The 26,939-nt window shown below is 37.2% G+C and overlaps 1 protein-coding gene across 1 annotated transcript in view; it reads right to left on the reverse strand.

The window, feature by feature from the left end:
• CDC42SE2 (CDC42 small effector 2) overlaps positions 1 to 26,939 on the reverse strand; it is a 63,327-nt gene that overhangs the window by 19,069 nt on the left and 17,319 nt on the right. Inside the window, exon 2 of the mRNA XM_072415054.1 lies at positions 14,542 to 14,620. The gene's annotated coding sequence lies outside the window, so the exon portion shown is untranslated. The remainder of the gene's footprint in view (positions 1 to 14,541; positions 14,621 to 26,939) is intronic.

Here is a 26,939-nt window from a genome sequence, read left to right on the forward strand (position 1 = left end):
AAACATGTATCCAAATACGGAAGGTATGTCCATACCTGTAAAGATAAATATATTAGCCAAAAAAACAAGAGCGTGAAAAAAAGGACTTTCCAGGATATGTTTGCAAATATATGTGTTCATTGATTTAGGTGTTTTACTGCTGCAAAGCCAAAATCTAATTTCCTAAAAAAAACAAAATCCTCCTCATACGCAATCATTTCTGTTTAATATGTAGACAGGTTAGTTAAAGGAAATGGAAGAAATATTTTAAAAGACATGTACCTCTCTTCGACTAGTTTCTGCTACACAGGCCATGCCTTGTATTCTTAATGGACAAGTGAACTTTAAAAAGTTACTAAATTCTAAATGGCAATCCCAAAATCTTTCTCTTTTCTGGCATTTGCTTACAAATCATGACTAAGTAGTGTATATACCTTTCTTGATATTTGAAACATCCCTGCCCACCTTTCCGAGGGGATGGCGCAGTGTTATCTGCTGCAACGCTTCCAGTTTCCTTTTATACAGTGAACATAAATAAATGATCATTGGTGAAAACTGCCCAACACATGTAAGGCCAAAGATGGGAAATAGTCTGACTGCTGCTTGTACTCTGTAATCAAATCCACCCTCAGCTGAATGCATGTGCAATACTGTACTGAAAATAAAGGACCGATATATCATAATTACCTAATTTTACCACTAGTTGTACCAGCAAAATACAGAATAAAAACAAAAGAACCCTCAAAAACCCAGTGCTCAAAAGTCAGAGCTTGATGTGCATTGTAATGAGTGAAATAAGTGTTTGATCCCCTATCAACCAGCAAGATTTCAGGCTCCCAGGTGTCTTTGCTGTATGCAGGTAATGAGCTGAGATAAGGAGCGCCCTCTGTAAGGTAATGCTCCTAACCCAAGCTTGTTACAGTACCTGTATAAAAGACACCTGTCCACAGAAGCAATCAATCAGATTCCAAACTAGCCACCTTGGCCAAGACCAAAGAGCTGTCTAAAGATGTCTGGGACAAGATTGTAGACCTACTCAAGGCTGGACTGGGCAACAAGACTATCACCAACCAGCCTGGTGAGAAGGCGACAACAGATGGCGCGGTAATTCACAAATTGAAGAAACACAATATAACTGTCAATCTCCCTTGGTCAGGTCCATGCAGGATCTCCCTTGTGGAGTTGCAATGATCATGAGAACGGTGACGAAGCAGTCCAGAACTACACAGGGGAACTTGTCAATGATCTCAGGGAAGCTAGGACCATAGTCACCAAGAAAACGATTGGTAACACTGCGCCGTGAAGGCCTGAAATCTTGCAGAGCCCGCAAGGTCCCCCTGCTCAAGATAGCACATGTACAGGCCCCTCTGCAGTTTGAACATCTGAATGATCCAAAGGAAAACTGGGTGAAAGTGTTGTGGTGAGCTAAGACCAAAATTGAGCTCCTTGGCATCAACTCAACTCGCCATGTTTGGAGGAGGAATGCTGCCTATGACCCCAAGAACCATCCCCACCGTCAAACATGGAGGTGGACACATTATGCTTTGGAGGTTTTTTTTCTGCTAAGGGGACAGGACACCTTCACCGCATCGGACAATGGACGAGCCATGTACCGACAAATCTTGGGTGAGCACCTCCTTCCCTCAGCCAGGGCACTGAAAATGGGTCATGGATGGGTATTCCGGCATGACAATGACCCAAAAATGTCAAAGAACACCCAGCCAAGAACATTTAATCCTCCTATACCAGGAATTCATTTTAGAGAATGCTAACTGCCTGGATGTAGAGCTGATCTTTTGGAGCCAGTAGTGTAAGTCTCACACCTGAAACAAGCTTGTAAATAACAATGTGACAAGTTGTGTTACAATACATTGAATCCCTGAGCTGTATACTCATTCTAGGTCAGAAGACGGAGGATCAGAACACAAACCATTCAAGCATATTTTAGAACCAGGTCTAAAATGACAACTTAGTATTAGGTGGACATATCACTGAGTGATTAGAGATTTTTAGGATACTAGATCTGAAAACATAAATGCTGTAATTGTTTTATAGAGCAGAAGTTAAGCATAGCAGTTACCAATTCCAGCTCATTGGAGTTATTCACAAGCCTGTGTGCTTTGTAGAGACTTACCACGTGCTGACTTGTTGCTGGATTCTCTCAGGTTTAGTTGTTTGATAGACGCTGAATGAATAGCTAGTGTGGGGTACTGCTAAAATGAACAAAGTACTGGACAGCCCCCTATGATGCTAACCAATCGTAGTCCTTAATGCTATATTTCTAAATATTTAGGCACGTATTTATTACGCGATTAGCTAATATAGGAAAAAAGCCAGAACACTGGAAGTGAACTATGGAAGTCTTGTTGTTGTCTGTAAATCCATGTGCTAATACAGGTGAGTCACTCGAGGCCTGAACAGCAGTTTAGCCAGAGAAACAACATCCAGAAAAACATTACTCAGCTTTCCAGGCATGGGTAAGGCTGGATTGTTTCACATACTGACGCATATGGTCAGTCCAAGAATTACTGAGCACAAAGAAAATATTTTCCGTGATTAATTGTTCTCTATGATAGCGAAATTTCTGAAAATCCAAATTTGATAATCATTTATCCAACTTGATTATTCTACTCCATGATTACTAATATAAAAAACCCTCTAATCTATGCTGTCTTGACAGCCATCAATATAAAAAACAGTCGACATATGAAGAAAAGCACAAATATACAGAACTTCAAACAGAAAGCTGAATCCTGCTAGCTTAACATACAAGTGACAAGACTACTCTGCAGAAATCCTAAAACCATGAAGAACATGAACATGAAATGTTTTTAGTAGCATGGAATAGCTTAGGGTTTCATGTCTATGGCTTTAAATTCATTGTGACTGGGGTTTATACTTTTTAATACCATTTAAAATACATATAGACAAATGTTTTGGTAGCTGCCCAGATTATCAAGGCATACACCAATTGGCCGAAGCATTAAAAACCACTTTCATAAAATGATGTAGGTCCCCCTTGTGCCACCATAACAGCTTTCACCATAAAGCATGGATTCCAAAAGACCTCTGAAGATGCCTGTTAGCAGGAGATCCTTTAAGTCTCTTTGTCTTTGCCAGCTTGCCTTCCCCCGTGGCGCATTCTGCTGGCATTGCTTTCCCAGGTAAACAACACACATTAACTTAGTCAACCACATGATCTAAAAGCCAATGTGACATGTAAGACCAGGCAACCTTCTTCCCTTGCTTTATCTATGGTCCAGTTCCATTCCATGGTGGTAATCTCTAGTAACCATAGGAATTATACAATAACTTGCAATTCAATGTGTGTTTTGACAACTTTCATTCATGGCGCCAAGATCTCTGTGGTTGGAACAGAGTTTCCATCTCCCATGAGCATTGATAGGCACCATCACCCTATTTACAATTTATTCTTCATTGGACCACTTCTGGTAGGTACTAACCATTGCATACCAGGAACACCCCAAATAACCTGCTGCTTTTGTTCTGATTCAGTCTATCCATCACAATCTGACTCCGACAGATCATCAGCCATTTTTACAGCTTCCAACACATCACCTTGAAGAACTACTTAGGCAGGTGCCATTATACCCAGACAGTCAATGGCATTTACCTAACTTGCCAGTGGTTTTAAAGTTTGGCTGATCAGTGTTAACAGCTTTAGGAAACGATAAACTAAAAGCTTTTTCCAGGATTTGGCTTTCTCTTTAACAATTCTGCAGTGTGATGCAGATTTTCCCAGCAATACTTCATTTTCTATCTGTGTCCTTTGAGATTCACTGTGCTTCATACCTTAAATCTTACACCCCAGAAGAAGAAGCTACATTTAGGGAAGCACAAAGCCTGCTTTCATGTTACTGCCCACCCACATAACACCATAATAATAATGAGGCTGCAGGATGTACCTACAATTTATTTGCTAATGCACACCTTATAAAAGTTGCTCAATGAAAAGGAATGCACAAATTATCACTTGTGTATGAATAAAGGTAGGTAGAAAAAAAACCTGACCAATATTCAGACAGTCAGAGCATGTACCAGTCAGAGATGCAATTGGCAAAAAAATCAAATGGCTACTTATAATTACATTTTCTAAGCTGCTAATTTTTTTTTTTTTTTAAGTAACTTGTTTGCTATTGCCATGAATAGACCAAAGAGATGGTGTCCGTGTTCTTAAATTTGTAGCAGTGTTATACTTAACTTAAGTGCATCTCTAAACAAAATGTTTATTTCGAGACAAAAGGGGTTATGAACTATGTCAGTTTTTTTTCCTGTGTGTTAAAACTGGGGAGTTTTACCCTTCCCCACTCTATACTTCTGCTTGGTAAACTTGCACACTGCTAACACAGGGCTGAAGCAAATTTGGTTTGGAAACTTCCCTAGTGAATGTGAAGAAGTAGCTGGGGACAGGGTCAGAAAACTCTCAACTGTCTATTGCTACCTTGCTGGTTGGATCAGTGACGCATGAATCCTGGACTGATGAAGAATCTGCAGAATGTACGTCACCAGAAAAGGAGCGATGGCTAAATCCAGTTGGTGAGGAAGTAATACATACAAGCAGGAAATTCACCATAGAGATATTGCTGCTAACAAATTCTCACCTGCAGCAGAGAGCCTGAATCCTTACCAAAATCCCACGAACAAGCTAGCAGCCTTTCACATTTCTTATATTCACAGTAACATGTTCATTGAAACTAGGGGCTCATTTAGTCCTAAAATAACTAAAGCTGGATTTCTGCACAGTTTTTGCAACTTACATACACATTGGAGGGTTTGGGAATATTCTAATAGCTCCTATAAACAAATGAAATGTGAAGTTTTGGTTTATTGGCCCTTAAATACCAGGGCTATGGTTTCTACCTAACATGTACATAGCATAAATCTCTATGTGCTGGGGTTATTCCGCTAGATTCCCAATGCGCATTTTAGGACATTAATACACCAAACATTTGTTCCCCTCAAGCTTTTCTGTAACTTTTTTCCTTCCTTTTATATATTTATTGTGATTTAAAAACATTTTAAAAGTCCATTAAAGAACCGTCTAGTCTAAGAAGGAACTGGAGGAAGCAGAGACAGGAAGAGGGCAGGCTAAACACCACTTATTTTCTATTTCTGGTTTACAGCCCTTTACTGTTGGAGTTTTATTTTTAATGCATGTCAATGCTGTGCCGGTTATGTGTATGTCATCAGTGGAGATAAGATAAGTAGCTATGTATTCTACAAGTGTTCCGCTACCATAAATACGGAGGGGGTCTACAAGTCTAAGCACACCTAGATATTTTTCAATCCTCTTTTATTTAAAGGCTTATTTAAGGTGTGTTGATAAGTTACACAATTATTATATACTGCCTTAGCTCCCCAGCAGAAATCATTAAGATCTTCCGCACACATAGTGTAGGTAGGCATCATCTATGACATTTGTTGCATTCTGTCCTTATCTAAAATATTGGTAATGGTACATACCCAACTAAAAGGGGCTATATGGAGGAAGGGTTGCTAAAGATCTGTTGTCAGTGAACTACTTTTAATGCCAGCTTAGGTAATGACAGTTCATTGATGAATCATCATTGTGTATTCCCCTTCTGTAAGCATGGTCAGAGAGAAGAAAAAGCTCACACATTACTTATTGCCCCACAGAAATCTATTTGATTTCATTATAGGTTTGAATCCTTCTCCTCGAACCTGACAAATAAGCACCTTCTAATAACTGCAGCTCAGTCCAAACATGGTTTATTCACTATAATGTAAAATACAGGTTTCTACTAAAACAAGAATAATATGAACTTGTACGCAATGACTGTAATTAAACACATCTGGATTTAGGCCACTACAAGCTGGTGGGAAGAACAGGCTAGTACACAATGCGCTGATGTCGAGTTTCCCACAGCTGCCATCACAGGTCACTTGGTAGCTGGCATGCACTCCCCGGAGCTCCCACTGCTAACTCCTACTAATGAATCAAGCACTTGGGCAGCGACAGCACTGTAAAGTGCTGAGCAATTCAAATCACATTGTGTATTTACATTGCTGCTACTACTTCTTTACCGACACAGCACTGGTCTAATTACCAAAACAAATCACAAGCATCCTGGAAATTAGGCAGAAGATTAATCACTTCTAAAATGTTCAACAGAATCGAATATACTTAAAGCCAGATGCTATGCAAAAGTTACTGTGCTCCTGTATTGATTCTGCATATACAGCTAAATATTACCGGAAATATAAAATTAGCCTATAACCTAACCAATGGGTTGGGATTTAATGCACTGTATTTGGAATCAGCATTATATTTAATTAAGTAATGTTTGTCTAAAAAAAAAAAAAAAAGGATACAAGCTGTCAATTTACTACATAACTAAGGAAAACTGAGGCTGCCACTGCTGACCTTCTCTGCAAATTCGAGTTCCCTGGCTGCAGTGATCAGCCAATGACTTTAGCATTCTCCGATTCACCCACTAACAGGGTTTATTCACTTAGATCTGTATCCATACTCCAGTTCAGTGAATCAGAAAGTGTAGTAGCAGCATTTGCAGAAAGTTACCAATATTGATTACCTTTATAGGATAATCAATATTTTACTAAAGTTATAGCCCACAGCAGCCCCTCCATTCCACACCTTATATAAAACTAGGGGACATGAAAGTAAAGGAGCTGGGGGAATGCTGGAAAGGGGGAGGATGGAATTTTGAAGAATACCTGTACTAAAAAGCTCTAAAGTTTTTTTTTTTTTTAAGAAAATGTCATCAACAATTAAAATAAAATGATTGTTTTCGAAGTTTGATTTCCTTATTCAAGTAAAGAGATATACATGTTCTGAAAAAAATGCACTCAGATTCCAAGTTCTGTATTAAGCTGGCAGTGCACAGCAATTCTGTAGACCATTTCCGACCATGGGCTCAACTGTGGTCCCAGCTGCTCCCATTTAAGTGAATGTGACTTGACGGGGACCCATTTTTTCACGCAACTGCAGCAGATAGCAGTGTGTTTCTAAAAGAGAAAAGTCACATTTGGCTGTGGTTGCGGTTTAGGATTTGTAGTGTGGTGGCGGTCACTTGCAAATGTGAATGCAATTTGCAATGGTTTTACACCACGGATTTGAAAGAAACCTAATTGTTGTCAGCCATGCGCTGTTTTCTCATACCACACTATTTAGTCCCACACACTCCCCCATCTCCACAACATAAAGGCTATTCATTCGGCAGCCCTAGAATAGGGAGTGGGAAATGTTAATTATTCTTCTTCAGATAACTATAGGAGGTAAACACTGGATAGTTCTGAACTCCTGACATGATCTACAGTTTTTTTCTGCACCTATTAAAGATACAAAAAAAATACAAAACAGACCAAAATAAAAGAGCAATTAAGGGTTAGAGTTTTCGAAGTATCGGAAACATTCATACCCATGATGAGTTGCTGTGGGCTGCACTACTGTACATCATTTGCAGTGACGCTTATACATCTAAGTACCTAGGCAAATCTGATGTATAAAATTGGTCAGCTTTCTGTGTGTGCCGCACTGAACCCAGCATCTAGTTGCACTGACAGGTGAACTCCCTGTGAGATCTAGGTTATGCCAGCTCAGATGCAATGAATGGAGCAAAGCACATTAGGACACAGCTATGAGCAACTTTTTTTTATTCTCCCAATTTCTAATAATTCTGATCTTGACTGCATATCATTCACTGAAAAGGTGGCACTGGAACGCATTTTCTTGGTGGAACCTAGCAAATTTAATTCACAATAAACTGTGGACAAATGACAGGGAAAGAACATGCCTGCCAAGGATGTACGTCGTTTACAAGTACACATTAAAACACTATAGATTAGAAGCGGAGTACATTATTGACAAAAACAAGTTCACAGTCCAGTTGTTTAACACACTTTGGCACTAATGTATCCAAAAATCTGCTAACCAAGAGTTAGCGATATGAAGAACATAAACCCACACAAAACCTGTAAAGGGAACACATTTTTGCTGGATTGGTAGCATGCTCTGTCAGCAACTTGTATGATATATTACATCCGTAGTATCACAATGAGATCACAGGATAACTTTGCTGAGATTAATAATCAAGTTAGTGCAAACATGATCTTTAAGGGTGTTACTGCACAGCTTGAATACAAAATCATTAGATCAGACCTGTGTGTTCTGCAATATAAAGGAACACGGCTTACCAAGCCTGCAATCTCATATTTACTGGATTTTGCTTATATTTGTCCTGGCACCGGCTGCTGGCATTCACTATCCACTAAAAGATGCAGTATGAGCTGGAGAATTTCCACTCTGCCTTGACTAGACCTAAGACCTACATCATCCTTGTCAGATTGCATGTCTTGTATTAAATGAAAGTGCCTAGTAGGAGGAGGAGCGATCCTTTGTCTCCGAAAGTGTGCCCTACTTCTTGATCCCAAGGCCTTGTTGCTGGGGATGCAGCTGTACTGTCAGTATCAGCTAGAATGCACACTATGATAGAAGCACAAAGGCATTCATTATGTGAGGGCACACTGCACGGTTTGGAAATCCATGGCATTCCCCCATCTCTGCAGCACACCACTCCTACTCATCTCAGCCAAGAGCAACTAAGTGAAAGAAAGAAAAACTACAATGGCCTTACTCAGGTTCACAAAACATACAATCATACACAACTACAGGAATTAAAACATCACCAAATAAAAACAATCAGGAAAAGTAAAAAAGAATTCTGTCTTCTTTTACAAGAACATTTTGATTCCCTTTTCCTGAATATTAAAGTCCCATTAACTGTAACATATAAGAAACACATATAGAAGCCAATGTCCCCCTCCTGTCTATAAAGTGTAAACTGCACATTTTTTCTCGGAAAAAACAGTATACTTATACTAAACGCTCTTATAAAACATGGATTTTGACATTTGAACATTTCCCTAGAACATTACCTATTAAAATGGAGCAACAAACCCATGGAGCTGGAAGATTCCCCCCAGAGAATGTTTGAGAGAATGTCCAATAACCTGTTTTTTTTTTTCAAATAGAAGTTAATAACTGGAACAACCATTTATTTTCTTCATGTCCCCATGGCTAATTTGAAGCATTTTTGAAACCAACCATATATCTCAATATTTTCAAAATTATTATGCAAGCGGATTCATCACATCCATCAAAAACATAAGTGATCTGAGATAATTGATACTTTTACACTTGATTTTAATGATGGTTCTATTATATATAAATTTACCTTTCACATCCTCTAATCTCTTATTAGGGGAATAGTAGTCAAATCCTAATTTTACCTTTTTACGGTTATACTGACCTACTTCAGCACATCATCTCCATTTCAACATTTGTAAGTAGACGTTTTTCTATTATGAATCCTGTACTAATTCTTGTTTGTATACTTGTTTAGGTTGTTTTGAACACATATGTAAACATTTTGCCAACTTAAACACCTCTTCCTTTTCATCCCATATTTCTCTTTAAATAGAAAGTGTACATATTGTTAGAGGAGGAGTTTTTTAATGTTAGAGGAGTTTTCCAAGTTTTCCAACTTTTGTTATTGCGTATATCAAAACCGTCCAAACTAACTGGGGACTCCGAGTACCACTGACAAAGTTTTATTCACAAAGACTACCATTGTGATCGGTTAGTGACCTGGCAGAGAAGTACTGATTCACTGCAAAGTCACACTGATACCTTATCATGAAATAATATTAAAATAAACATCATGTGCTGGGGCCATATTCAGTAATTCAATGGAAGTAAGGCTCTCATAATGTTTATTAGTTAAGATATTCATAAACGAAGTTAGAAATCACATAAAAGGGAGAAGTGGGCCCCACGCTACAAAAAAATTCTAACAATTTTGACATATAAACTGTGCACTAATGCTCTGTAAGACTGACTGTGGAAATATCAGCAAGTCAATGTGCAGCAGATTATATTATTTATGTATGTATAATTGATCAGTGATAACTGTGCCATGTTTTAGAAGAAGCAGTTATGAAATTCACAGTTCCAGAATAACGCTCAGGCTGACAACTTTATAGTTTATTGTTCTCTACATAAGGCATGCTTCGGAGATGCCAGGCTTTATTTCCAGTCTGCTGCTTTCCAGCACCTCATATAGTTATGTGTCACAGATGCCATTTCTCCAGGGCTGTGAGCCTGACATACAAAGCACAACACACATTTTATTCTGACAACTCTATCTTAGGTGTCAGGCAGGTAGCAGAGAACTGCTGCCCTTATCAATTACACGAGCAAGCCTAGTGATCCCTATTTACATATCACCTATTCAACACAGCTCACATACTGCTCCATCTACAAGAGAATCCATACGGAGTACTCGCCAAGACCAAATAACCTTCTTTTTTTTAGGTGTTTATAAACAGGAATATATACTTTCAGTACAGTTCAGAAATCAATTTTAACATTTAAAGAAATACTGTATAGTTCCATTCAGGACAAAAACGGTTTTCAGAAATCTTTTCAACTATGGATGCACATTTCTAGGACTTTCAGGCAGTGTTCTGCCCAGGCCCTTTTAGCTGGGGGCACCACCCAGCACTTTTCAGTAACTACCCAGCTGTTTGAGTGGTTACTGAAAAGTTGGGTCACATTACAGGATCACTGGGCAGTTGTCAAAAGACTATGGAAAAATGGGACATACTAAGGAGGTGGGCATTTAAAAGGTGGAACAAAGTATAGGGAGGCAGGACAAAGCTGACAAAATTATAGGGGAACAAAAACTGTGCATGTTAAATTTGTCACGTAATGTTGTCACTTTTTGATCACCCGCCTACAGCTTCTCCCCACCTAGAACAATGCTTCCAGGTATGGAGAAGAACGTGATTCACACAGTGTGACAGCACTGCGTGGGTTTTCTTTAAAAAACAGCCACTGCCTAAACAGAAAAGCCTGTGCCTTGCCTCTTTTGGAGGATGTAGGATGCAGAATTTCCCAATGCAGAAGCATGAAATTGCCAATAAATCAGGCTTAGTAGGAGGCATGTAGGACCTTAGCAGTGCTTCCACACAGAACATAGGGGCGACACTCTGCAGCTGTGAACAACAAGAAAAAGACATTTCTGCTCAGCTTGTAGCAGCTTTAGAAAGAAAATGAATCATATGACTTTGCACACTGTTGTTTCAATACACCTGGAATGTATTTAGTCTATATAAATTGAAACTTTAATTGGGCTTTAAAGTAAAAACAAACATTTTAGAATTTCCCTAGCAAAATGTCTGACTCTGAATCAATCTATTCACTTCCAGCCAGCTTACACCAATGGCCCTTTCCATTAAATTTCTAGATATTCTTTTTATTAGGGGGGCTTTGCATCTTACAGACTGCAGATGTGTCTTATCCCTTCTCATTTCCATTTTCCAGCCGAAAACCTATTTCTTGTTTTTCTGTGCAATGTTTCTCTTATCTCTTGCGCAATCCTTACAGGAGAGACGTGTTACTATTTTATAGGATAAAACACATAACTGAAATCTAGTAACATATAAATCATATAACGGAGTGATTATTATGTATGTCCAACAAGGTTTAGAGACATTGCACAACATTTATCAGTAACCATTACTCTTTAGAGAACATTGAAAGAATTTCATAGGAAAGTAAAATTCTTCATTTACCGTGTAGGAGTTGGAGTAAACCGTCAGACTGCTGGAGAGCAAATGACAGCAGGTACTTTGCACATAGCTCTTCTGCTACATTGAAATATGTTTCCTGCTTCTGAGAGACCCAGGCTCCAAACTTTTAGTTTCCTGGATGCTGGGTTTTAGACTGGAACAAAAATTACATTGAATTTTTTTACCAAACCCCTCTTCCCTATACTTTTGTGAAATTATTGCAGCTGTAGCATTGTACCAACTCTCTAGAAAAATCCTTAATTCATTAAATTCTGGCATAGGGATGGTGGTCATTGTTGAAATGGTATATATATCCCATCGGGTCCTCTTTTAGGTCATCAGGTTCCCGCTGCATTTTTTAACTCAAAGCAGGAGTTCTGATTGACTGATCCTAGTTGCATTTAAAACATATGTATTGATTTTCTAATAAAAAATAAATAAATAACTTCATTCATTGGTGTAATTTTGACATTCATCTAGAGCCCAGCCTAATTTTTTTTTTCACATCTGCTGGAAGAGTCCATTGGAAGGCCAAACTGTAACTGGCACAAAGTTTACCAAACACATTCCATTAATCATTCATGATACTTTTATTTTAAAGAAACAGAAAACCCAAAAAATAAACTTTTAAATAAATTGAAGCACAATAGATTAGTTTTACCTTTCTTTCTGTAGGTGTTCTTTACTTACAGGTTTATTATGGTGGATTGTTAATATTTAGTTTATAATGGTCAATATTCATTCTTGAATCACAAAAAGGTGTGGAACAGTAGTTGTTAATGATCAAAATGAATAAAAGCAATAAAATATTTTACTAGTATGAAAAAAGGAATAAGCATGCTTAGCGCTGGAGTAAATTCACTCTATGATGAGAACAAAAGAGCTTTAAAAATAATGATACTGAATAATGTAATGAAATAAAATCACTTAATTGGCTTGCTTTGTGTCATACATTAAAAACACAACTTTAGCCTATTTCACACTCCTTCACTTTAATACATCTGCATGTTGAGACAGGTGTCTGGACATATGATAGTTTAAAAATTCACATTTGCCAATTCTAACCTCCTTCTGGAAAGGATAGTTGTCTGTTTTTTATACAGGTATGGAGATCAATTTACACAGCTTATCTGTGTGGGGGAGTGTAGGCATTGTTAGCAGCGTAGCCCATTCAGAAAATGTCCCTTTAACATTGGTACAGAATATTTGTAACAGCAAATATTAAAAATGGCTGATCTATGCCAACATCAAAAAAAAGGTTTTCTTATTCTTTTTGTAGATGTGTACATTCTCTGTAAATGTTCACATTGCCATTTTTATTATGTACACTCTGCCGAACACCTAACAGTACACTGCGCTACTGTATACTGAACTGTACAGTTTTTATTTTACAGTGCTCTATGCTGTACATGTTACATCTTCACATCCTTTAGTTCATCATGCTTCACATTATACTGCATATGGATACTCTCAGTACCATGTACTATATACAACTGTGTACACATTGCTTCTCTGTACACTTCAGATCTCTCTACTCCCTATATTATGGTAATCATTATACTGTTCCACTCTGTATAGATGCAGCATTTGTCGACTTTGCACATTATACTGAATACTATTTAATCTACATCACTCTAATGTGTACACTATTCTATGCACTATAACAGCATTGTGGAATATATATCCTTCTGGACATGGCTTCCTGTTTCTCTAAAGTATATACTGTCACTTTCTACTGTACTTGTTAGACTCACCAGGTAGCTATCAACCTGTAGGAAAACAAAGCTTTAAATTGGACTACAGCTGCCCCAAATATCCTATTCCAGAGTCCCAGGTAAATCAACTTTCCAGAGTCCCAGGTAAATCAACCTGGGACACTGGAAACCCAGAAGTACAAACCACCTGCTTGCTGGCCGTCATTTCTTGCTTTGTGTACCTTAATAATTACTAGTAAGATTGCCACATGGTATTACAGTAAGGCACAATAGACAGAAAGGGATGAGTCACTAAAAAAACAAATGTCTGGATGAAAAACTGTATTAGGTGAGCAGGTATGCTATGCTCCCTGTATGTATTTGGAAGCTTACTTTACAATCCAGAATTCACAAGGCAGATTTGTCTGATCTATGACATAGTAGTTTCACGCATACCACAACATTCCCAAAATAAACCAACCCTTCTACTGGGCACTGACGTGCTACAAGATATATGGTGCTCCTGCATGGTTATTCTGGCACAATCCCTGCCCATGATGATATAAAACTAAATAACACACTGGGAGGACATTTACCAACTATTTGGATTGAGGCAGAAATGTTAAAATGGTATTTTATAAAAACTGTGCTTCATGAAGTAACTATTGGGTATTACTTGATAGCCCAAACCATTTATGTTTCATATAAACAGGAGTCAGTCTGTCTAGAGATGAGTTGAAATGAGACGTACTGAGAAAACTTCTGTTTATTATTTTCCCTGCAATAGGACAGAAGCACTTCTGCAAAACGAGCTAAATATATATCACTACATCAGTTACTATGTAGACATACAGGAGCATTAACATGTACTAAACAGGTAGATGTAATATGGCATAGGAGAAAAACTACACCGTATTACATCTTGCATATAAAGCTGCTGCAACTTAATATTCATTAATATTAAAATCAATTAATGCTCTCCACTGCAAAAGTTATAAAACTGTTTATTCAGGGTTTTCTATATTCCACAGCCAGATGTATAAACCTTATCTCAGGTAGTTCTTGGTAAGGCTTTTGCTAGTGTCACACTTTTTCCATAAAGCACAGCAGGAATGCTAGAAACCAGGGAACGTTTGCCCTATATTTGTCCAGGTAAAAAAAAGAGGCCCCCTGAAAAAAATATGATTAATTGCTGTAACTGATAGCTTAAAATGTTAAGGGTTTATAAACATACCTATGCATGCCAATGATTGATCCACTTCGGTACAACACCTCTGGATGCTTTAATATCCTCTGTCAATGTTCCAGTCCAACTATCAAATGAAAAAGAAATTAAAGAAAAATTGTCAGGTATTTTTGCACAGACCACAGAGGTTGCTGCAAACCTAAACATTAAACAGCTGTAAAGATCCCATAAATACACTAAAATGTTTGTTTTAACATTGCACTATGAATAAGTGTTTTTTTAAAAAAAAAACATAAGAATCTATTCCAGAAAATCTTTTAGTAAGTTCAGAAGAATTGTTGAGGGAAGTGTTAATGCTTTGCAGGTTTGGCTTCTTTTTTCCTTTTTTTATAAATAGCTAAATGGAACCCCTAGCAAACATATAATACCAGACATTGTACACACCTATGTCACTCTGCAAAAGTATAAGGAAGAGAGCACTCTGAATTCAAAGCGTCTCAACTTCACTTGCCACAAGTGACAATTCAAATCCAAGCAATATTCTGACATGTTTTGCTCCCCAAGCTTAGTCATAGGTTGCTGTACACCATTCAGGCTTAGCTTTACTACACCCTGCTTTACCGGCCTGCAAGTTGGCTATGGATAATGCATCCAATTCATTGAACACTAAACAAACATCATAGCCAATCGTCCTTTCTTCCAAACACATTGCCTCTTAGGGCCTTGTATACATATATGCACACAAAACCCATACCAGTAGTCAAGATCATGGTTGACTTGTCCTTTTAAATATGCTTTTTGCCTGTCGGTTGTCTCTATGCTTTTAGTCCCAGCCCAAGAGTTACCATGCAGTTTTAATTCTGAATTCATTAACTGTGTATATATAGGATGTTGACCTAGAAAGAACTGAAACCATGGGATCACAAATAAAAGGCCGGAAACTGGTATTTTCAAAAGGAGAAATCAGCAGTGACAACTTCCATACCTAATCATTACATTTCTTCTTTAAACAACTGTACAAAATAAATGTAGGACAATTCCAAACCATAAGAGCCTGTTAGAAGAAACTCTACCCAAGATGTAATATAAAAAACCTAATGGAGACATTTGAGAATAAGGCTATGATAAATGGGCTGCCTGTCTTTGCAGCTGCAATTGTATAGAGATCCAGCACAGCGCTATTACAAGTTTTCATGAGAATGATTCTCATTGTGGTGGAGAGCAACTGTAGACATAAACTGGTAACAAGAGAATCACTTACATTTATATGTGTGGTTTAGGTTTACAATCTCTGCATTAATGGACATGTCCCTGGTAGTAATGCAATAAACTAATCTGCTAACCGAATGTATTCCCTGGAATAAAAATAAAATAAGCAAATATATATATATATATATATATATATATATATATATATATATATATATATATATATATATATATTAAAAAAGTAAAAACATGGTAACTCAATATATAAATCCATTGGAGATTAGTATTATACTTTTACAAACCAATGTTTCTTCTTAAGTACTAACTGCTAGGGTCCAAGGGCGGCTCAACAATTCCCAAAGTTGCACATCTGACCCTTGGGCCATGAGTTGGGCGACTGAGATTTAAAGGTTCAAACTACTTCAACCTCAAGCACAAAGTACTGAGGTCTTTAAGGTTTCCCAATATTTCTAAAGTAAATCTTATTATTTTTGGAAGCACAAAAAAGAACACATAATAGACCATGTAGATGCTTTGTAGCAGTTATAGAAACACACATTAGTTTCTAAATAATGTTTAATTGCAAGCAAAGAATATTTAAATTGCAATCTGTAGCTTAGTTGTTTTAGGACTGATTTTTGAAGTGTCTGGATCTATCTACAGGAACAGTAGCTCCTCCTGGTTTTCAAGGCAGCCACTGATGGTTGTTAATGCTGGGTACAGACGATAGATTTTGGTTGCCCAAACGCTCATGATAACCGGCTTTTTTACAGTTGTCCTCTGACATTGCTCAGTAATCTGTCCTGTTGGACCACTGAACAACAAGTACCCAACGACTGATGCTATTTCTTGTAGAGAAGGAGGAGAAAACTGTGGTACTCCTTGCGCTCATTTTAACTCTCCTGTCTCCATAGAACAAACAGTGTTGTAACTAACGTTCATTTCTTGTAAGAGTGATCTAGCATCTGTAAGTAGCTATTTAGTAGTGTGAAGGAATCCGTCCATTATCCAGAACAACCCATGATAAAGGGGTTCCAAGCATTTCTGACCACAAAGGAACTGACTGAATTAAATATTAAGACAGCTGGAAAAAAAAACAATGAGAATAAATTAAAAAATCTATTTATTTCATTTGGTATATGATTGTATGGTATGGGCAGCACAGAGACTTTGCATCATTTGTCATCGATTAGTTGCAGTGAATGTTATAGTACAGAAGCAAAAGTATACGAGGAGATCTTTCTGGTAAGACAGAAATAAAAATACACCTAATCAATGTGCAGTCACAGAAAGGCATTAGAGGTGGATTTAGTACTTCTCTAGTACGTGATGGCGTCTTTCTAAAATCAATTAAGTGGAGCTGCGAGAACAGATGACCTGCTCCAAAAAGTACAATCCAATTGTGTGTGGTAATGATGTTGTTGTCACAAGCTGGGACATCTTACAAGAACAACACAATGACATACAAACACAGCCTTGTTTATCAGTAAAAAGAATCAGAGGCGCAAAATGCTGTGAAATAGACTTAGTGCCAGGGCTATGGATGTGTGTGTTGTACAATAAACATACAAACATGGATAAATAAACATGTCAATGTTACACAACTTCTCATGTGTTTTTTCCGGGGTTATATAAACATATTAAAAAAAACAAACACAAACATCCAGGAATTGTACAAATACACATAAGTGCAACTATTGCATTTTGTTGATTTAACTAACAATGATATAATTAACAGAGTAGTAAATTGTTATAGTGCAATGCAAGAAATGTAAGCCAGTCACACACTTTCCAGTGCAAAAATAGGTAGGAACCACTTTTACCTTCCATTCACACTTATGGATTACAGTAAGGTGAACATTAATGCAAAACATTGGGAACATGCTAGGGCAATGTGACACAATACATTTTTAATATAGTCCTATTGCAGTAACAGGTGGTAATGTACTACTGTATGCTGTGAGGCACTGATAGGGGAAAAATGGTGCATACCTCTCTTTAGGTCTGCGGCAGGGCATTGCCAGTTGCCTTTATGCAACCTGTGTCAATACACACATCAATGCAATGTAAATGGACAGGATGTGAATTGACCCCTTGCAACTTGTTCTAGGATTCTGTGTGGAAGTCAAAGTGCTCTAATTTAACACAAAATAACACAGAATTATCTAAAACCAAAGTTGCAGTGCTACATGGTTATTTCCCATCTTATGTGTTTTAAAGTGCACCTCAACTAAAAAGATCTGGTTACCTAATAGGAAATATCTAATGTTCATTTTTTTACGTATAACCCAATAGCTATATATCTGCAGTATGAGATCATCCCTGGCATTGCTGTCTCTGACAGCAACTTCCAGAATTTGGCTATGTCACCACAGTGCTGCTCACCATACTAGGAGTACTAGGTGGAAAAAAACTACAGTAACGGGAATACTCTACTGCTTTAACCATTCTGTGAATCTGTGCTTCCTCCACCACCACCTTCTTGTTCATAACTTCATCAGATACATCAAGATGTTAAGATGTCATTAAATGGGCAGCTCTACCAGTATGATCACTGCAGAGAGATGGTGTAGGCATCCTAAGTCAGTATTGGGGTAAAGTTCAGCTGAATGAAACCTGTCAGCACTATCAACTAGGTATTTACCCTCTGCTTGCTTCCTTTTTTCCATCTTTTACATTTCAGGCAAGAACATGCATATACCTGAGAGAAAGGGAAGCAAATATTGTTCAATTGTTTTAGGTGCAGGCCCTAATGTTGTCTGTGCAGAATGAAAGTGAAAGAAAAGAGTCAGGCAGGAGGTTACGGAAGAAAGTTGATGTCTCCTCTGCAATAACTGCCTGTTCACCACCCAGCAAACCCTAGTCAGGGCTGGATTTGGCCCCCAGGGCTGCTGACATCGAATGGCGACCTGGGCTTAGAGTAAAAATAGCTGGCCTGAATAATGCTATCCAACATACTAGTTTTGTCATTTTGCCTTTTGATGAGCTATTTATTTTTATCTTGTTATTTTGTCTGTTATTCTACTTTAAATATTTTTGTACTTTTCAAAGTAAAGTCAATGCCTTTAATACCATTTATACCGATGCATTGTGCTACAGTGAGTTGCTAAACTGTTTGACTGCATTTGTATTTACCCACCATTTGCCATTCAAGAGAATAAATGTTAAATATAGATCCACAACAAACCACATACTAATGAAAGCAGTTTGATAAGTTCACTTTAAGAATAAACTGGTATTAAAAAGTAGCCTTAAAATATGAAACATAAAATGTAATATAATGAGTTAAAACGTGTAATAATAATACTTTTCTTCCAGCTGTATCACAAAAAGCAGACTTCCAGATCAAAAGAATGTTTTTGAGTTTAGATAAATGCACATCACAGGTATCCGTTTATTAGTATACAGTTACTACATGATTCTAAAATGCCCTTTTTGAAGCAGATCTATTTATTTGGCCTGCAGATATTGTTCAGGCAATCACAGAAGCCTCCAATCTATTTAGAGCATGGACACGTCACATGAATACATGTGTGCTGCAGACTCATGTCAGAGGCATGTTTAACATCTTCTCAAAAAGCCATAAAGTCAGAACAAAAATTCTTATACCAGCTTTAGATATTCAGGATGGTTACTAGTACAAGAAAGTACAAGAAAATTTCACTTATACACTCCAATCAACTTGGGGTCAAAGCACCAGGTTTACTTTAATGCCATCTTCCCTAACACAATATACTTCACTTTCCTGTATACCCCCCACATGTTCTGAAAAGAAAAGGAAGCCCCAAGTTACAGTTGGTACCAACAAAGTCAGTTGCGCGAAAGCCGTGCGACGTCAATCCCGTCCCGCTTAATCCCTTTCCTCCGAACGAAAAGGGTAGCCGCCGTACGCAAAAAACTGTTGACCCAAAATGTCAATCGTGATATACGGATAATTTTCTAAAAAAGTATACATTTTAGTAAACTATTCTCTGCATTGGCAAAGCCTAAGTCAGATTGAGGGCTTACGGTATGTCTATAGCATCAATTTGGCATCAGTTTGATTCTCAAGTCTGAGAATATTTTAAAATAAAGTGCAAAATGTTTTATGAAGTATAAAAGTATAAAAGAAAAAGTCCAATACTGCAAATGCTCATAAAGCAATAATGCATTTGAGTCACTACAAATATAATTATAATACATTCACATTGGCTGTGAAATGTAAGTGTGAAGATTGCATGGCACAGTTTTACAATGCTCTTGATACTAAATAGGAATAATTTAGGCAATGCAGGACCAGAAGATTGTGGATTCCAGTAATCAGATCAAAGGTGGAAAAGTTACACAAGAAGCCATAAATCTGAAAACATATTGTGACAATATGCAGGGGAGTGTTGAATTATAAGCATGTTGTCAGGTGGTACAGTTCATTTACACAACATAACATTTATATAAGATATATATATATATATATATATATATATATATATATATATATATATATCCATACATACACACACTGTTTGGAGTTTTATCAACGTAGTCGCAACATTGCGGCTCGTGTTTGATTTGGTTGGGGGCATGTACAAAAAAGATTTATTATTCCAAAAGAATATGTAAATAAATAAGACATTCAAACCACAGTACCAGTAATCAGAAAGAAGATTCAAAGAGCGCTGAATGGGTCATTATGTCTACAAGTAACAAGAGACAGACAGTTGTGTCTTTCATATAGCATAGACAATCCTTATAGTGTGCTATAGACAAGTTTTTTCCCAATTTACATGAAGATAATCGCAAAGAAGAAAGGTAATGGTCCTTCTCCTGCCCATATACATTGAGAGGTGTATGCTTTATGCTGATGAATAGTTTGTACCATCTATATGGGTATGCAATGCATAATACTGATTCACAGAGTTGCCCCTCACTGCCTCCCACACCACACATTACCATGGATACGTGACGTCCTGCTGATCTGAATTCAGAGCACTATCAAGGCTCCTGCTCATTTCTCTGACATAATGCACACAGAAATAGAAACAATAGTCAATGTAATGGAAGTAATGCAAGCGTATTCCAACTAGAGCTGATTCAGGCTCTGGGCTAGCGCTGCTTCGAGGAGTTTATTTTATTACAGGAAACCCCAGCAAACTGCATGGGGAGTTCATTTCTTCTAATCACTTCAAAGCTATTGAAGTAAAACCAAGCTACAGACAATCTAATTGTTAGAAGTCATATTGGTACCTAAAAGGCCTAGTGATGGTGAAGATTTAGAAATGGATGGTGTGGGGGTAATAATGGACAATATTGGGGTATATAATCATGACAACGTTTTGGATACCTTAATGCCAGGTCTCTGATTAAATATATAAATCCTATCACATGATTAGATTTGCATTCGTTTTTAATTTATTTTTGCTGTTTTCCTGTAAAATAAAATAACTACCCAGAAGTCTGGATGATGACTGTCACCATCTTGAAAAATGAATACGATGTTGGCAACCCCAACATGCCTAGAAAGAGGAATTTGTAAGTAATGCATTCCCTGTATCCTCACTGCCAAGAAAATTAGAATTCTTATTAGGAATTCTGAGTAAATGGGAAAGTACTAAAATACTAACTGCAGGTACAGACTGTAAAGTGGTGACCTTGCTGGACTGGACAAACGCAGTTCTGCAGTTTCTAATACCAGGATTGGTAAAATACTATCAAAGCATCAAATAACCTGTTTAGAAATAAATACTTATATCCTTTTTTTTCATCAATTTTTGTATCTTAGTAGTCTATCTTTGGAGGCAGTGTGCCTGACAAATGAGATTATTTAGACACCAATAATCCTATTTTCTGTTCTATTCATTTATAAAAAATGGTATTCAGCAGAAAATTGTTACTTTTCAGCTCGATTGCAAGTTTTATATTCAGTGGTACTTTTACATTTACACTCCTACTGTCCTGGTAGCCATATTTAAAAAGTCTCAATCAGATTGTGTTCACCACTTTCCCACATTGGTCATCAGTAGTGTTTGTTTCAAATATCTAACTACCACTTGGGATTGACACTTTTACAAGTAGCAATCAGCAGCCACAATGAATGTTTATGGGTCGCTATCACAGCTAGAAAAAATATTAGAATGGTCACACTATTCAGATGAATTGAGTTTTCAATCACAATCACAGTTATTTTTTTAGGTTGGCATGGCACAAATATATATATTGGTAGTACATTCTTGTATACTGTGAATATTTGTAAAAAAATTGTATATAGCACAATTATATTGTTTACACTGCACAAATATGCAGAACAATAACATTGTATAAATCTTTCTGGCTGTCAGATATTTTACAATCCATTCCTGCTATTAAAACTTGTCATCTGATTATACAGTACTAAAAAATATAGTTTTGTAGGATTATAACACTAGACGTGAAAAACAATTAAACAGTTGCTCATTTTACTGCAGCACGAGTACTAGACCCTTGGGAAATGTTTTACAAACCTGTCCTGTATCAGGAAGTCTTTACAGATAAATGCTTTTAGCCGTTTAGATAGGAATCATGTTACCATTTTATATACAAAAACATGTGTTCTGCACCCAACCTTCACCGTTCCTCCAGTCACCTCTACATACTTCACGCATGCCATGCGGTGCTCAACAATCTATTGTAAATTGTACCTTGTGCTATAAATGCAGTCCAATCTGTATATGATAAGGATAATCAAGCTGTATTGTAGCTGTGCTCACTTTCAATACCAAATCATGTCCAGATGGATCTAGCAGGAATTTGTGATAGGATAATTGAAGTATCAGTAAAAATCTTCACTCACAATCTTAAGAAAAGATTATGACCTTTAGTAAATCAGTCTCACCTTCAGATTGTATTGAAAGCCACCTACATGCACAAAATCAAGCACCAAAGTCACGTTTTCCTTTCCATCCTATTGATTTCTACAAACTAAACTCACTGTTGTTTTTTTATTTGATATAGTTAGTCTGAATTTGCCATACTAGTACTAAATGAAAGGCAAATTTCTCCAAATACCACCAACAATAACAAAAAATGGCCTGCTAAAGTATTTGCAATTAAGGTCAACTAGGTACACCTTCCAAGCGGCACAGACATATCAGAGACCTCACTTTTCTCTACAGCTGTCTATAGAAAATATGCCAGCGTGCTAATCTGACATTGAAGGAGCAGCTTCCAACTAAATTGGTAATTGCCATGCACACTGTTGTGCTGTGTTAGACTGTGTACAATTGCCAGCTCAAAGTAATACCCTTCCATGCAATGAGGGGGATATCAGGAGGATTAAACAAGGGTCACATAATGTGTGCAAATTATTTCATAGCCTACCTTTTGTGATAAACATTTTTAAAGCCACAGAATTTTTTTCTTTCTTTTTTAATGTCTGTGACCTATCTACAAATATCAGTGTTCTCCCCAGCCCCTTTTAGCCAGGTATACCAGCCCGGCACTTTTCAGCAAACACCCGGCTGTTTTTGGGTGGTTACTGATAAATTGAATCACAATACCAGTGCTGCCACCCACCTACATTTTTTTCCCACCCAGCTTAAAAAAAATTCTGGGTTGAGCATTGAATGTTCTTCATGTTTTTGCACATTTATCACAAGTGTTATGAAGCATATTGCAGTAATTAACACAATGATATGTCACATAATTAGGAAGTGATGTAGGCCACGTTATAAACTAATTATGCTCATATGTTTTCAGTCATGTTATTTACCCCTACCCACTTTGCTGTACATTCTAAAAGCTTACTTGGTCATAGATTTCAGTAAAGACTCACTGGTGTCACTTCTGTGAAATGATATTTCCTGCTTGTAAGTGTAAATATGTTTATAGAAATATTTCTATTTCATTGTTGGATTCCCCACATGCCTTTGCAGAATAAGTTGAAATCAACAACCAATTGTTAGCAGCAATTGCAGCAGATGACCCAGCCTGACTAGATTCCTTTCTAGCAATGCTACATTACAGCAGTGCTCCTCAGTCTAATTTCCTTGAAGCCATTTTATTTTTTACATGAAAAGGGAAGGATGTGCTGATGACAAAGAAACTTTGTAAAGCGAGCGAGTAGCCAAGAACAAATATAAGGAAAGTTAAAATACATACAGTAAAACTGTTTTACCTGCCAAACAACTTGTAATTCCTTTAGACGGTTAGATGGCACAGTCACAGCCAACACCATTAGAATCCAACAATTTAACCTGGTTAAGGACAGATTTAATCTGGTAACTGGACAAGGTGTGGAACACTGATGATGTTATACCTGTGCTTTAACCACCTGAGCGTTACACTGATTTCTAGATTTCTGTTCCAAAAGCGTCAAGAGCAAAAATATTTAGTGCGAGAAATTACGGGCTTAGCGGTTAGGGGGTTAATGCATGTTCACAAACGTTAGATGGAAATCATGAAGCTGGTTGGCTCAGACACCTGTCTCGATCACTCCAAATCAAATTCATTTGTGCAAAGGATTGCATGCTCGAAAACTGTCATCTTTATCCTTTATTACTTGGTGAGCCAATAGGCTGGAGCAAGAAAAAGTATCACGTGTCATGAATCATCAGTATTACTGCTCATTCTGTATTCTCTTGTAAAGACAAATTCAATGGAATGGCAAGTTGTAAAGCAAATATAAAGATGGCAGTACCCAAGTACGCGTTTTCAAAAACAACAATGGTAGATCCCTTACTTAAACCTGACAGGTTTTGGTTGGGATAAAGTGTATGTCTGAAAAAAAGCAAAAATTTACACTGTAAACCTCAGCAATATTTAGTTTCCCCGTTTATGTCATTAATATGCCAACAGTATAGGAAACAAAAAAACAAGTTGATCTAACAAACACAGTGTGCTTCTATTTTTTTGTTTAGGCTGACAACTAGGTTAAATTACTCTTGTGGAATGAAGTACCAGGGAGTGCCAACATCAATAGAAAATGACCTCCCAGCAGAACAAGGTAAAAGAAACAAATTAAAAAGGTGACAAGCATTATTAGGGAGGAGGGTGGTTTAATGGTAAAATTAGATAATGCCTGGACATATCCATTATGAAGAAACCATTCCCAGGTACTCCTGCCCTTTATTACAACAAAGAAGAGATACTTCTGCTGCAAAATGCAACTAAGACAAACATAAAATACAAAGTAAAACATTGGGAGGAGCAAACACCTTCTAAATGGTCCCTCCATCATTTTACATAGAGCAGTAACAATGTTGTCCTGATTGCTGGCTGACACACTGGACACTGGCCTCATACAGCGCAGACATTTTCCAGCAACACCTGTCTGCTTTGTAGCAATGGGAGTAAACAACAGCAATGGAACGTTTATCTTAGGGTTCAAAGTTTCCTTTACAGCTTGACACTAAGGCAGTTTTTTCATAAAACCATCTGGGGAAATTGTGTAACTTGCTTAGTAAATATCTGAACGTTTTCTTATTTGTTGAAAGAAGCCTTGCTACACAGCTGATGATAACCAAACTCCATATCCTGTGCAATCATGAAAACAAATCTTTTCTGTTTAGGAAATAGGCAGTGAATAAGTAAAGAACATGCCAACACATGGTACCTTAATCACTGTATCAAGCCTTAGATCTGAGACCAACAAAGTCAAGTGTATACAGTAGTTGGTATATTACATTATTATTTTTTTGTATTTACTCCATTTTTAGAATAATATATGGATAAAGAGGGCAGCATACAAAGTGTTCCTAGAACTCAACCCCATGTTCACTTTAAATCAACTAAATCTAGGTGCATCAAACAAAACCTGTTGGTTACAGTCACACAGATAAGCTTGGGCACCTACTGTCAGTAACCATCAACATGCGTGTGAAACTGAACAAGCATTCAAGCTAATGTCTACTAGATTGTAAGCTCTTCGGGGCAGGGTTCTCTCCTCCTGTATCACTCTCTGTATTAGTCTGTCATTTGCAATCCCTATTTAATGTACAGCGCTGCGTAATATGTTGGCGCTATATAAATCCTGTTTATTAATAATAATAATAATAATAATGTGCTAAGAATGGAGCATAAACTTTAATATATACAGACCTTTAACTAACTCTGCCACCCCTGACAGCAAGGCTCCTCCTTTGCAGAAGGGTGGCAAGGATAGGCTATTTCACTCAGGCTGTGGTTTCTTTCCAAAAAAAATAAATGGTAAGACTTTGCACACCTTTCATTTTATGTACCTTAAATGCATTTAGCTGATTGAAACAGAATGTTCAAGTTTCCTATGAAGTTGTCCATATATTACAATCTAATTTGATAGTAGTAGTGTAAATGCTTGCTGAAGCTATCTATTTAATATGCATCCATTTCATTTGGCCTCCTAATTAATAGTAGTAATCTAAAGAAAATCTTAGTATAAAATTGTAACGTGAATGAGAGGCTAAAGTCATGGGAAGACTGATATCTCACATGAAGCATAGAAAAAGCAGAGAGCTGCATGGCAACTTATTAGGTTACGGTTGGGATTGTTTTAGATTTATCCTCACAATGTAAGTTTCGTTCACATAAGCTTTAGGACTTATGATGTTATTGTGTGGCCACCCATGTGCAATGTTTAGTTTTAGACTTTTTTAATAGGCGCTTGCTTTGTAATTTGCATCTATAATTTTAGCTTGTACTTTAAAGTGCTGTGATGTGTTAACAAAGAATTCTTCTCAGGGCAACATAGCCTTCTTTAGTAATAAAAACAAATATACATGCAGCTAATAGTTGCAACATAGAAATTTATGAATATATAAATATGGTCACCCAGGTGCTCTAAAGGTAGAAGAACACGTGCTAAGTGATAACTGGTTTAAACAATGAAATGGTCACACTAGTAAAATATGTCATGATGATTCATAGAAACTTTGTTTCTAACTCTATATTTTACTGCTAAACAGCAAACAATTAAGAAAACCATCCTAACCTATAAGAGATTGTCTTCAGTTTGAAAATATCAATTGAACATATTATCTTCTACAATTTAATTGAAACCAGAATCAGGCAAGTACTGTAATATGGACTTGCACAGTGTTTCCCAACCAGGGCTCTATGGCTTTAGCGGTTGCTAGAGGTCCTTGAGGTATGAGCAATTTGGACCCCTTGGGTCAATTGCCATTGACATCAATGATCTTTATGGCTTTTTGTAATGGTGACATTGTCCCACCGATGACCATGCTAACCTGTGAACTCACCATAAGTAACAATTATAGCAGGGGTTCCTTGGGGTTTTAATTTGTTTTCAA

Source organism: Pyxicephalus adspersus, chromosome 6 (assembly GCF_032062135.1).
Source record: "Pyxicephalus adspersus chromosome 6, UCB_Pads_2.0, whole genome shotgun sequence".
Lineage (NCBI taxonomy): Eukaryota > Metazoa > Chordata > Amphibia > Anura > Pyxicephalidae > Pyxicephalus > Pyxicephalus adspersus.